The following is a 14,026-nucleotide window of genomic DNA, read 5'->3' on the forward strand; positions in this document are numbered from 1 at the left end:
AACTAACTGTGCGATCTAACCACATGGGCTGAGAATGGGACTTCTCCAAACAACAACAGAAAAATGGGGCTCTTTAGAGTGGCTTTCTTCTCCATCTGTTAGCCCTCTGGCTCCTATCTCTATGATTGAGATCCTGAAAAATCACTAGTATTCCTCCTAGATGATACAATTCTACACCCCCAGAACCTCAGCAAAAAGGCCAAGGACTGTGCTTCTGCAAGTAAAGATCTCTTTTGCAAATTGCCTGCCTCACCAGGGACCCGTTCCACACCCCTTCCACTGAGTTCTGCCACACCGTCAAGAGCACTTGTCTTCGGCAAGGTCAGTGTCATCTCCCTCAGCATTTGCCTCAAGCTCTTCGAAGTATTAATAGAACAAATCCACATACAATCTGGGGTCTCATTTGGTCTGCTCTGCGACAGACCCTTGTGAGCCTCAGACACATTGATATGAGTCTCCACCAGTGTCTTTTTCAGTTTCCACAGTGTGTATCAAATTAGACCTCAACCCAGAACCTGTCCTCTGGCTTTCAGTAATGCTGAAGTAAATTACATGATTTATCATTTCCCTGATAGTAAGAGTAACCAATAAGAATATATTAATTAGTTAATTTCAGTTAATTCAAATTAAGCTTCAGGACTTTTATCCTTTAAAAGAAACTGACTCTTGGCCAAAAACGCAGAAGGCTTTCTCTTTTTGTGTGGCTTTAAGGTCATTTCCCCCAACATTGGATATGTGAATCTTACTGTTGCAGTAATAACCAAAGTTCTATGAGCAAACTTAGCTTCAAGAGAAAAATACAGACCATAGGCTGGGTGGGGTGGTTCAAGCCTATAATTCCAGCACTCTGGGAGGCCATGGCACATGGGTGGCTTTAGTCCAGAAGTTTGAGACCAGCCATGGAGAAACTCTGTCTCTACAAAAAATAGAAATATTAGCTGGGCATGGTGGTGCGTGCCTGTGGTTCTAGCTACTCAGGAGGCTGAGGTGGGAGGATTGCCTCAGGAGGTCAAGGTTGCAGTGAGCCCTGATGGTGCCACTCAGCCTGGGCAACAGCGTGAGACTCTGTCTCAAAAACAGAGAGCGCGAGAGAGCAACCGAGACCATACACCCTTAGAAACTAATCACATTATAAAACTTAGTTGTACTGCTTAATATAACATTATCACTTCCACTTAACAAAGTAGTCAGAATATACTGATAGTGAATTAGTTATTTATGCCAATTTTTTACTTAACAAATGGTTTTATGAAAAACAAAAAAGAAACAAAAGTTCAACTCTTAATATACACCATAGTCCTCAGGCCTGTGCAGAAAGAGACAGATAATGAAAAGCAGAATAATGACTAGAACTGTAGTGGTTTTTCCTTACCACCTCATTTGGTGAGAGAGAATGTACTTGCTTCTGGCAATTTGCTGGAAGACAGAAGATACAATTTACTTCCTCAGAATGCTCTTGCCTTCCCTCTTTCTGCCTTTCTACCTTTTGTTTGCTTGCTTACCAGCTCCTGTGGCTGCTAACCAATCAAATGAGAGCATTAGGCAGGGAATGACTGTATTTGCATCAAATCATCTGAAAAAAATGTCGTACATGATGCACTTTGAAATATATATATCGATTGAGCTTGGAAAAATATTATTTTTACTCTGATTTTGTTTTCTGAAATCTGATTTTGAAATCAATTTCTGGGCCGTTACTTTAAAACCAATTTTCCAAATACAAAAGGCAGATCGTTTCATTCAAAACTAGGCAATGCTCTATGAGCATGGCTGAATGGAGTTTTCAACAGTGAAACTCACACAATTCTTAAACTTCAGCCAGCTCCCCTAGGTGTTATTCTTGTTTCATCTTGCTCCCTTATGCATCTCTCTCAATAGGGTTTGTTTATAGCTAAGTAGCTGTTCCACAGTCTCAAACTCCTTAGACATTTCTACTATTGCTTTGTAAAATCACCCTTTGCTCCAAAGGAACCATGCATTTGTTATGGGGACCCAAAACAGTCTGCAATTGGCAAGTGGCAGCAGATCCCATCTGCTGTTGACATTTCCAAACTATAATTGTCATCATAGCATTACTTCAGCTTCTCACATCTAAATGCATTTCTAATTCCCTCTCTTTTGTCTTTCTTCCCACCTCCCTTCCTCCCAAAGGATTGCCTTCCTCTATAACAGACTTGGAATTATCATCTGCTGTTCTCTCGTGACATGCACAACATATACAACGTTTATAATTTATGAACTGAAACATCTCCAAATACTTAATGGAACACCAAGGGTAATCTAGGTTTCACATCTGCACAGCGGGTTAGAAAATCTTAGCCCCTTCTGTTCCTCCGATTGGTGTGGGCACAGCAGCCAGCCCTGCCACTCTACTGAGTGACACACTGACTTTGCTGATCATTTGACAGTTTATTGCCAAGGCAGGAAAATCCAGTCAAAGCTTTCGGAAGGTCTGAGCAACCAAAAAGGACTTTTGGAGGAGTGAGGGTATTTATTGTATGATCTCACCTGTCTATAAAGTGATTGACAGTCCATAAAATTGAGTTGTCTCCACAAGCTGATTTGTAATCCATGACACATCTTTTGGTACAGACAGATAAAGTTGTCAGCACATAGTAATTCACAAGTGGCTGTCTCAAATTTCTTGTTGGAGGATATATAAAGCACCTTCCTCCCAAAGACCTCAAGGAACTGCTTAGGGGATCTGAAATATATCCTACCATTAGTATTCAAGTCAAATGTCACCTCTTCACTTGCAAGAGGACATAATATACACTGGTGGAAATTTTAAGCTCATTTCACAGCCATGATTCACATTATTAATGATGCAAATTGATCCTACTACAAACCATAAATACAAAATTCTCTTCCATGCTATGCTTAGAAAATCACTAAGTGCAGATTTTTTTTAAAAGTAAACTGAGACAACAAGCAAGTTTTTTTTTTAACCAGTCCCAGTTCATAAAAATTAGTAATGAAATTAGATAAATATAAGATTAGGATTCAGCTGTTAGGAATTCTTAAGGATTGAGTGATTCTTCAAAAGTTAAATTGTTTAATAGTCACCCAATAGTCCAAGTATTGTCCATCAACATTTTATTTATTGTCAATGGTAAAAAAAAAAAATACAATAATTAGAAGCATTCCCAAGAACTTAAAAGTGATGGAAATTTGGTTGCACTAAAGCTGGTAAACACACACAATTAGAAGAAAGTAGTTCAACAACCCCTCTGAGAGTAATCCAGATGTCGGATATTTGGATAACCGTAGGATTTGCAAGTACCTAACATGCAATCTGAACAGACTCGATAAAGTAGCATAGCGAATGGATCAGAAGATGTTTATAAGTAAATAAACAGAAACAAACTATAATGTCATAATTTATGTGAAGGACCCAGATATATAAAGCAAGTTCTTAATAACCTACAAAGAGACTTAGACACCCACACAATAATAGTGGGGGATTTTAAAACCCCAGTGTCAATATTAGACAGATCAATGAGACAGAAAATTAACAAAGATATCCAGGACTTGAACTCAGATCTGGACCAGACTGACCTAATAGACATTGACAGAACTCTCCACCCCAAATCCACAGAATATACATTCTTCCAAACACAACATCACACCTATTCTAAAATTGACCACATAATTGGAAGTAAAACACTCCTCAAAATGCAAAGGAATGGAAATCTTAACAAATACTCAGACCACAGTGCTATCAAATTGGAACTCAGAATTAAGACATTCACTCAAAACCACAAAACTACATGGAAACTGAACAAACTGCTCCTGAATGACTAATGGATAAATAATGAAATGAAGGCAGAAATAAAGATGTTCTTCAAACCAGTGAGAACAAAGGCAACATACCAGAATTTCTGGGACACCTTAAAAGCAGTGTCTAGACGGAAATTTATAGTACTAAATGCCCACCAGAGAAGCGAGGAAAGATCTAATATCAACACCCTAACACCATGATTTAAAAAACTAGAGGAGCAAGATCAGAAAAATTCAAAAGCTAGAAGAAGATAAGAAAGAACGAAGATCAGAGCAGAACTCAAAGAGATAGAGACACAAAATACTCTTCCAAAAAAATCAAATCCAGGAGCTGGTTTTTTGATAAGATCAGCAAAATAGATAGACTGCTGGCCAGACTAATAAAAAAGAAGAGCGAAAAGAATCAAATAGATGCAATAAAAAATGATAAAGGGGGTATCACCACCAATCCCACAGAAATACAAACTACCTTCAGAGATTACTACAAACATCACTATGCAAATAAACCAGTAAATCTAGAAGAAATGGATAAATTCCTAGACACTTACACTCTCTCAAGACTAAACCAAGAAGTTGAATTTCTGAATAGACCAATAACAAGGTCTGAAATTGAAGAAGCAATTAATAGCCTACCAACCAAAAAAAGTCCAGCACCAGACAGGTTCACAGCCAAATTCTACCAGAGGTACAAAGAGGAGCTGGTACCATTCCTTCTGAAACTAGTCCAAACAACAGAAAAAGAGGTAATACTCCCTAACTCATTTTATGAGACCAACATCATCCCAATACCAAAACCTGGGGACACAACTAAAAAAGAACATTTCAGGCCAATATCCATGATGAACATTGATGCGAAAATCCTCAATAAAATACTGGCAAACTGAATCCAACAGCACATCAAAAAGCTTATCCATCACAGACAAGTCAGCTTCATCCCTCAGATGCAAGGCTGGTTCAACACATGCAAATCTATAAATGTAATCCATCACATACACAGAACCAAAGACAAAAACCAAATGATATCTCAACAGATGCAGAGGACTTTTACAAAATTCAACAGCCCTTTTTGCTAAAAACTTTCAATAAACTAGGTGTCATTGGAACATATCTCAAAATAATAAAAGCTATTTATGACAAACCCAGAGCAAGTATCATACTGAATGGTCAAAAGCTGGAAGCATTCCCTTTGAAAACTGGCACAAGACAAGGATGCCCTCTCTCACCACTCCTATTGAACATATTATTAGAAGTTCTGGTCAGGGCAATCAGGCAAGAGATAGAAATAAAGCGTATTCAATTAGGAAAAAAGAAAGTCAAATTGTCTCTATTTGCAGACAACATGATTGTATCTTTAGAAGACCCCATTGTCTCAGCCCCAAATCTTCTTAAGCTGATAAGCAACTTCAGCAAAGTCTCAGGACACAAAATCAATGTGCAAAAATCACAAGCATTCCTATATACCAATAACAGAGCCAAATCATGGGGAAACTCCCATTCACAATTGCTACAAAGATAATAAAATACCTAGGAATACAACTAACAAGTAATGTGAAGGACCTCTTTAAAGAGAACTACAAACCACTGCTCAAGAAAATAAGAGAAGACACAGAAGAAAACATTCTACGCTAACAGTTAGGAAGAATCAATATCATGAAAATGGCCATACTGCCCAAAGTAATTTATAGATTCAATGCTATCCCCATCAAGCTTCCATTGACTTTCTTCACAGAATTGGAAAAAAACAGTTTAAGCTTCAAATTGAACCAAAAAACAGCCCACATAGCCAAGACAATCTTAAGCAAAAAAAAAAAATAAATAAAAGTTGGAGGCATCACACTACCTGACTTCAAACTATACTACCAGGCTACAGTCATCAAAACAGCATGGTACTGGTACCACAACAGAAATATAGACCAATGAAACAGAACAGAGGCCTCAGAAACAATGCCACATATCTACAGCAATCTGATATTTGACAAACCTGACAAAAACAAGCAATGAAGAAAGGATTCCCTATTTAATAAATGGTGTTGGGAAAACTGGTTAGACTAATATGCAGAAAGCTGAAACTGGATTCCTTCCTTACACCTTACACAAAAATTAACTCCATATTGATTAAAGATTTAAACATAAGACCTAACACCATAAAAACCCTAGAAGAAAACCTAGGTAATATCATTCAGGACATAGGCATGGGCAAGGACTTCATGACTAAAACACTAAAAGCAATGGCAACAAAAGCCAAAATAGACAAATGGGACCTAACTAAAAAGCTTCAGTATAGCAAAAGAAACTACCATTAGAGTGAACTGGTAACCAACAGAAAGGGAAAAAATTTTTGCAATCTACCCATCTGACAAAGGGCTAATATCCAGAATCTACAAAGAAACAAATTTACAAAAAAAAAAAAAGAAAAATCCAAAAATGGGTGAAGGAGATGAACACTTTTCAAAAGACATTTATGCAGCCAACAAACACATGAAAAAAAAGCTCATCATCATTGGTCATTAGAGAAATGCAAATCAAAACCACACTAAGATACCACCTCACGCCAGTTAGAATGGTGATCTTAAAAAAATCTGGAGGTAACAGATGCTGGAGAGGATGTGGAGAAATAGGAATGCTTTTACACTGTTGGTGGGAGTGTAAATTATTTCAACCATTGTGGAAGACAGAGTGGAGATTCCTCAATAATCTAGAAATAGAAGTATCATTTGACCCAGCAATCCTATTACTGGGTATATATCTATCCAAAGGATTATAAATCATTTTATTATAAAGACACATGGACATGTATTTTTTTTTTGTAGCACTGTTCACAATAGCAAAGACTTGGAAGCAACCCAAATGCCTATCAATGATAGACTGGATAAAGAAATGTGGCACATATACACCATGGAATACTATGCAGCCATAAAAAAGGATGAGTTCATGTTCTTTGCAGGGACACAGATGAAGCTGGAAACCGTCATTCTCAGCAAACTGACACAAGAACAGAAAATCAAACCACATGAACCACATTTTCTCATTCATAAATGGGAGTTGAACAATGAGAACACATAGACACAGGGGGGACCATCACACACCAGGGCCTGTCAGGAAGTTGGGAGCTAGGGGAGAGATAGCAGGGGGTGGGGGAATTGGGGAGGGATGGCATTAGGATAAATACCTAAGGTAGATGACGGCATGATAGATACAGCAAACCACCATAGCGTATGTATACCTATGTAACAAACCTGCACATTCTGCACATGTACCCCAGAACTTAAAATATATTAAATTTAAAAAAATAATAATGAGACTACATTCTATTTGCCAGTGATTTACTGGTTACTTCAATTGTCTTAGCTTTGCCTCTTCTTGGCTGTGTTCACCATGGCCTACACTCAGACTTTTCAGCCTTATGTTATTTGGAAGCTATTCAAGAGGTTGTTACTGAGAAGCTGATAGCAATATTCCTCAGACATTTCTTTTTACATAATGGTAAACATTAATTAACTGCCTGATTTTACAAGGATTAAAAAAGATCCTTACTTTTCTAGGAGCTTACAACCTAATTTACAAAAAACTATCATAGTTGTTTGAACCCCGAAGTATTTGTGGTGAGCAGTGCAGTTAAGAGAGTTAAAGTAAATGAACAAATGCCACCATAGAAATTGGCTGTCACTCATCTAGTATGAAATATAGTGAGAAAAGAGTCTAAGTCCAATATTATAGATCAAAGAGTATTAGAGAATACCAAGTCAGGAAAAGCTAACAAAAGTCAGTGAAAAATTGTTACAGGGTAAAAATGAATAAAGGAACAATTCCAATGTTTCAAAATGACTGAGTCTTTAAAAATCAAGTGGATCATTAGAGCCAGAATATGGTAACCTAAGGAAAATTCATAGAGCCTAGGAACTGGACAACAGTACCCCAGAAAGAAGCCAGCATGATCCAGGTGACCAGGTCAAGTTCCCCATTCTGGGGACTACGATACAGAGCCAGGTACAGGTGAGATTTAGTAACAAGGTCACTTGAACATACCAGGTATGCCAATTCCACAGTGACCCCAAGAACCACCAGCCACATGATGGGTTGTTAGCTATTACCCAGGAAATTTTGAGTCTGGAAATAAATGCTATGTATATACCCACAAGTCATTAAATGCATGCATTCAGTCATTCATTGACACCAAACTCTAATGAGCACCCGCCAATAGAGAAGAATATGTTCTCCCTCACTCCTGGTTCTCATGAGGTGGGATTTTCCCAAAGCATTTTCCTAAATTCCCTCTAATTCCTTTTGCTCTCTCCATCCCTCAGACATGGAGTGACTTATCTAATTAATTAATTAGGGGAGAATAAACAGCCATGCTTGGCTCCACTCTGCCTATTTTTCTTTCAGGAGTGAGATTAGCAGAACTATCTGCTTCTCACCCTTCACTACAACCTACAATTTAGCCTCTAGTAATACTAAAGTTTTCTTCTTTTATTTACTCTTCACTTTATGTCTCAATTTGTTTAGAATTCTTGAAGGGAAGAGATGTACTTAATATGTACAAAATGTTTCAGACAATGCACTAAGCACTGAATACGTTTTTATCCACTTCACCGTTCTGGTTGGAGTTGAGAGTGCAATGAGTTTGAGCTGCATTCTGAAAGGCCTGAAATTAGAACAAGTAGAGAGAGAAACATTCCATGAAAAAGAAGGCTGTGAGCAAAAGTCTCAAAGTTCGCAAACTGATCAATAAGGTTCATTGCAGAAGCAAGAGAATCCTTCTCCCTACCTTCAGCTCTCCTTTTCTGAAATGGATTAGGAGATTAAAGAACCTCTGATGGGCACAGTGGCTCAAGTCTGTAATCCCAGCAATTTGAGAAGTTGAGGCAGGAGAGTCCCTTGAGCCCAGGAGTTTGTGATTAGCCTGGGAAACATAGTGAGACTCCACCTCTACAAAAAAAATTAAAATATTAGCCAGGAAATACACATACATACACACACACACACACACACACACACACACACACACACACACCTGTAATCCCAGCTATTCAGGAGGCTGAGGTAGGAGGATCACTTGAGCCCAGGAGGTCAAGGCTGCAGTAAGCCATGAATTTACCACTGCACTCCAGCCTGGATGAAAGAGCAAGACCCTGTCTCAAAATAAATATAAATAAAAGAATCTCTGTCTTCATCCATGTAAATATGTACCCATTCTTTTTATTTTGATACTCTCAATAATGGCCACAACACCAAATTTGAACCTCAAGGGTAAATAAAGTATCGTAGTTCTCTAGAATCCCAACCTGTTTCTGTTCTTCATGTACCAAAAAAAGGCACCCAATCTCTTGAAGTTCTTTTCTATAAATAGAATTCTCTTTTTCTATAGAGGATGTTAGTAAATCGTTTGCCCATGGCATTAGCTATTTTTAAATTCTCTATGCTCAAAACATATTTGTCCTTGAGGTAAAGAAGATATTACCCCATAACAATCCAGCTAACTTTATCACACTGTCTTATATAAGGCATTATCTAAAAGTTTTAAAATCCCTACTTCTCCTCACCTTACGAAAGAAAAACATATAGAGAATACTTCTGGGAAGAAAACTTGTTACTTCTAATGTATAAGTATGCCTGAGGGGAATGCTGGGAAGATGGCCGCCTAAGAACAGCTCAGCACTTCAGCTCCCAGTGAAAGTGCAGAGGGTGAGTGGACGCCGCATTTCCAGACGAACTCTTATTGCCCATAGACCAGGAGATACCCAGGCAGAGGGGTCGCCAGCGTCGCAGTCCCAGCCGGTGCAGCTGTTTTGGCCCCCGCGGGGCTGATTCCGCCCGCGCGGCTGCTGTGACCACTCCCTGTTGCTGCGGTTCTCCATATAAAAGCCACTGGTCTGGGAGCCCTCTTAGCTGGCGAGCAGAGCCCTGAGACGGCAGAGTTGCCCATTCATCTGAAATAGCGAGCCAGGCCAGGAGATTCCTAGGCAAAAAATCCGCCAGGAGCCGGGCCGCAGTTCGAGCCGACTCCGTGAGTCGCAGCAGGGAAGATCCCAGCGCCTTTTCAACAAGCGACTGGAACGCGGTGTCTTTCAACTTAAAAGAAAAGACTCTGAGTCAGGGAGCCAGGTGATCAGGCTCGGTAGGTCCCACCCCTCCACCCCAACAACAATGAAAACAAAAACAGTAATTGGAAACCCTCTGGGTTGAGCCCTTCAAACCAAGCACAGCTGAACCGGGAAGGTCCAGCTCGGTAGGGGAGGGGCTTCTGCCATTACTGAGATTCTCCATCACTACGGAGGAAGGCTGCCATTGCTAAGGCAACCAGCCACAACAGAGAGAGTCCGCCATAACAGAGGCGGGGCCACCATTGCCAAGACAGTTCTAACTACGTCCATGTAGAAAGGACTACAGGAAGAGCTCAGGGCAGCTGGGCGGAGCCCACAGCAGCTCAGCAAAGCCCCTGCGGGCAGGCAGTGGCTAGGCATGCTGCTAGCTGGGCGGGTCAGACCTGAAAGAAAAATCAAAAAAGGCAGTAGTGCAACAGAAACTCATAAAGCTCCAACTCCCTGGGACAGAGACAGACAACAGGTGGATAAACCCACAAAAATGGGAAGAAACCAGCGCAAAAAGGATGAAAACTCCCGAAACCAGAACACCTCTCCTCCTAAAAAGGGATCAAAACTCCTCACCAGCAAGGGAACCAGACTGGATGGAGAAGGAGGGTGATGAAATGACAGAATCAGACTTCAGAAGGTGGGTAGTAAGAAACTAGAGTGAGCTAAAAGAACATGTTCTAACTGAAGGCAAAGAAAATAGGAACCTTGAAAAAAGATTGGACGAAATGCTGACGAGAATGGACAGCATAGAGAGGAGTATAAGTGAATTGATGGAGCTGAAAAATGCAACACGAGAACTTCGTGAAGCATGCACAAGCTTCAACAGCCGAATTGACCAAGCAGAAGAAAGGATATCAGAGGTCGAAGATCAACTCAATGAAATAAAAAGAGAGGCAAGAACAGAGAAAAAAGCGCAAAAAGGAATGAACAAAATCTTCAAGAAATGTGGGACTATGTGAAAAGACCTAATCTACGTCTGATAGGTGTACCTGAATGTGATGAAGAGAATGAATCCAAGCTGGAAAAATACTCTTCAGGATATTATCCAGGAAAACTTCCCCAACCTAGCAAGGCAGACCAATATTAAAATCCAGGAAATACAGAGAACACCACAAAGATACTCTTCAAGAAGAGCAACCCCAAGGCACATAATCGTCAGATTCACCAGGGTTGAAATGAAAGAGAAAATGCTAAGGGCAGCCAGAGAGAAAGGTCGGGTTACCCACAAAGGGAAGCCCATTAGACTCACAGCAGATCTCTCAGCAGAAACCCTACAAGCCAGAAGAGATTGGGGGCCAATATTCAACATCCTTAAAGAAAAGAACTTTCAACCCAAAATCTCCTATCCAGCCAAACTAAGCTTCATAAGCGAAGGAAAAATAAAATCCTTTGTGAACAAGCAAGCACTCAGAGATTTCATCACCACCAAACCTGCTCTACCAGAACTCCTGAAAGAGGCTCTACACATATAAAGGAACAACCAGTACCAGCCACTCCAAAAACACACCAAATGGTAAAAGAGCATCAACACAATCAAGAATCTGCATCAACCAACAAAACAGCCAGGTAGCATCAAAATGACAGTATCAAATTCACACATAACAATACTATCCCTAAATGTCAATGGACTAAATGCCCCAATCAAAACACACAGACTGGCAAATTGGATAAAAAGCCAAAACCCATCAGTGTGCTGTATCCAGGAAACCCATCTTACATGCAAGGATACACAAGGCTCAAAATAAAGGGATGGAGGAAGATCTACCAAGCAAATGGAGAGCAAAAAAACGCAGGAGTTGCAATTCTCATCTCTGATAAAATAGACTTTAAAGCAACAAAGATCAAAAGAGACAAAGAAGGACATTACATAATGGTAAAAGGATCCCTGCAACAAGAAGAGCTAACGATCCTAAATATATACGCACCCAATACAGGAGCACCCAGATACATAAGGCAAGTTTTTAATGACTTACAAAGAGACTTAGACTCCCACACAATAATAGTGGGAGACTTTAACACCCCATTGTCAATATTAGACAGGTCAACCAGACAGAAAATCAACAAGGATATCCAGGACCTGAATACAGACCTGGAACAAGCAAACCTAATAGACATTTACAGAACTCTCCACCCCAAATCCACTGAATATACATTCTTCTCAGCACCACATCACACCTACTCTAAAATTGACCACATAATTGGCAAAAAATCACTCCTCAGCAAATGCAAAAGAACAGAAATCATAACAAACAGTCTCTCAGACCACAGTGCAATCGAGTTAGAACTCAGAATGCAGAAACTCAGAACCGCATAGCTTCATGGAAACTGAACAACTTGCTCTTGAATGTTGACTGGATAAACAATGAAATGAAGGCAGAAATAAAGATGTTCTTCGAAACCAATGAGAACGAAGACACAACATACCAGAATCTCTGGGACACATTTAAAGCAGTCTCTAGAGGAAAATATATAGCAATGAGTGCCTACATGAGAAGAAAGGAGAGATCTAAAATTGACATCCTACCATCAAAATTGAAAGAGCTAGAGGAGCAAGATCAAAAAAACTCAAAACCTAGCAGAAGACAGGAAATAACTAAGATCAGAGCAGAACTGAAGGAAATAGAGACAAAAATCTCTTCAAAAAATCAACAAATCCAGGAGCTGGTTTTTTGAAAAGGTCAACAAAATAGACAGACCACTAGCCAGATTAATAAAAAAGAAAAGAGAGAAAATAACCAAATTGATGCAATAAAAAACAATAAAGGGGATATCACCACAGATTCCACAGAAATCCAAACCATAATCAGAGATTATTACAAACAACTCTATGCACATAAACTAGTAAACCTGGAAGAAATGGATAAATTCCTGGACACCTGCATCCTCCCAAGCCTAAACCTGGAAGAAGCCGAAACCCTGAATAGACCAATAACATGGTCTGAAGTCGAGGCAGCAATAAAGAGCCTACCACCCATAAAAAGCCCAGGTCCAGATGGGTTCACAGCTGAATTCTACCAGACATACAAAGAGGAGCTGATACCATTCCTTCTGAAACTATTCCAGACAATCCAAAAAGAGGGAATCCTTCCCAAATCATTTTACGAGACAAACATCATCCTGATACCAAAACCCGGCAGAGACTCAACAAGAAAAGAAAATTTCAGGCCAATATCCATGATGAACATAGATGCAAAAATCTTCAATAAAATACTGGCAAACCGATTGCAACAGCATATCAAAAAGCTCATCCACCATGATCAAGTAGGATTCATCCCGGGGATGCAAGGCTGGTTCAACATACGCAAGTCCATAAACGTAATTCACCACATAAACAGAACCAAAGACAAAAACCACATGATTATCTCAATTGATGCAGAGAAGGCTTTTGACAAAATTCAACAACCCTTTATGCTAAAAACCCTCAATAAACTAGGTATTGACGGAAAGTATCTCAAAACAATAAAAGCTATTTACGACAAACCAACAGCCAATATCATACTGAATGGGCAAAAACTGGAAGCATTCCCTTTGAAATCTGGCACTAGACAAGGATGCCCTCTCTCACCACTCCTATTCAATATAGTACTGGAAGTTCTAGCCAGAGCAATCAGGCAAGAAAAAGAAATAAAGGGTATCCAAATTGGAAAGGAGGAAATCAAATTGTCTCTATTTGCAGATGACATGATTGTATATCTGGAAGACTCCATCATCTCAGCCCAAAATCTCCTGAAACTGATAAACAACTTCAGCAAAGTCTCAGGATACAAAATCAACGTGCAAAAATCACAAGCATTCCTATACACCAGTAATAGACTTCAAGAGAGCCAAATCAAGAACGAACTGCCATTCACAATTGCTACAAAGAGAATAAAGTACCTAGGAATACAACTAACAAGGAACGTAAAGGACCTCTTCAAGGAGAACTACAAGCCATTGCTCAACGAAATAAGAGAGGATACAAATGGATGGAGAAACATTCCATGTTCATGGTTAGGAAGAATCAACATCGTGAAAATGCCATACTGCCCAAAGTAATTTACAGATTCAACGCTATTCCCATCAAGCTACCAATGACCTTCTTCACAGAACTGGAAAAAAACACCTTAAACTTCATATGGAACCAAAAGAGAGCCCGCATAGCCAAGTCAATT

This window comes from Saimiri boliviensis, chromosome 13 (genome assembly GCF_048565385.1).
Source record: "Saimiri boliviensis isolate mSaiBol1 chromosome 13, mSaiBol1.pri, whole genome shotgun sequence".
NCBI classification, from domain to species: domain Eukaryota; kingdom Metazoa; phylum Chordata; class Mammalia; order Primates; family Cebidae; genus Saimiri; species Saimiri boliviensis.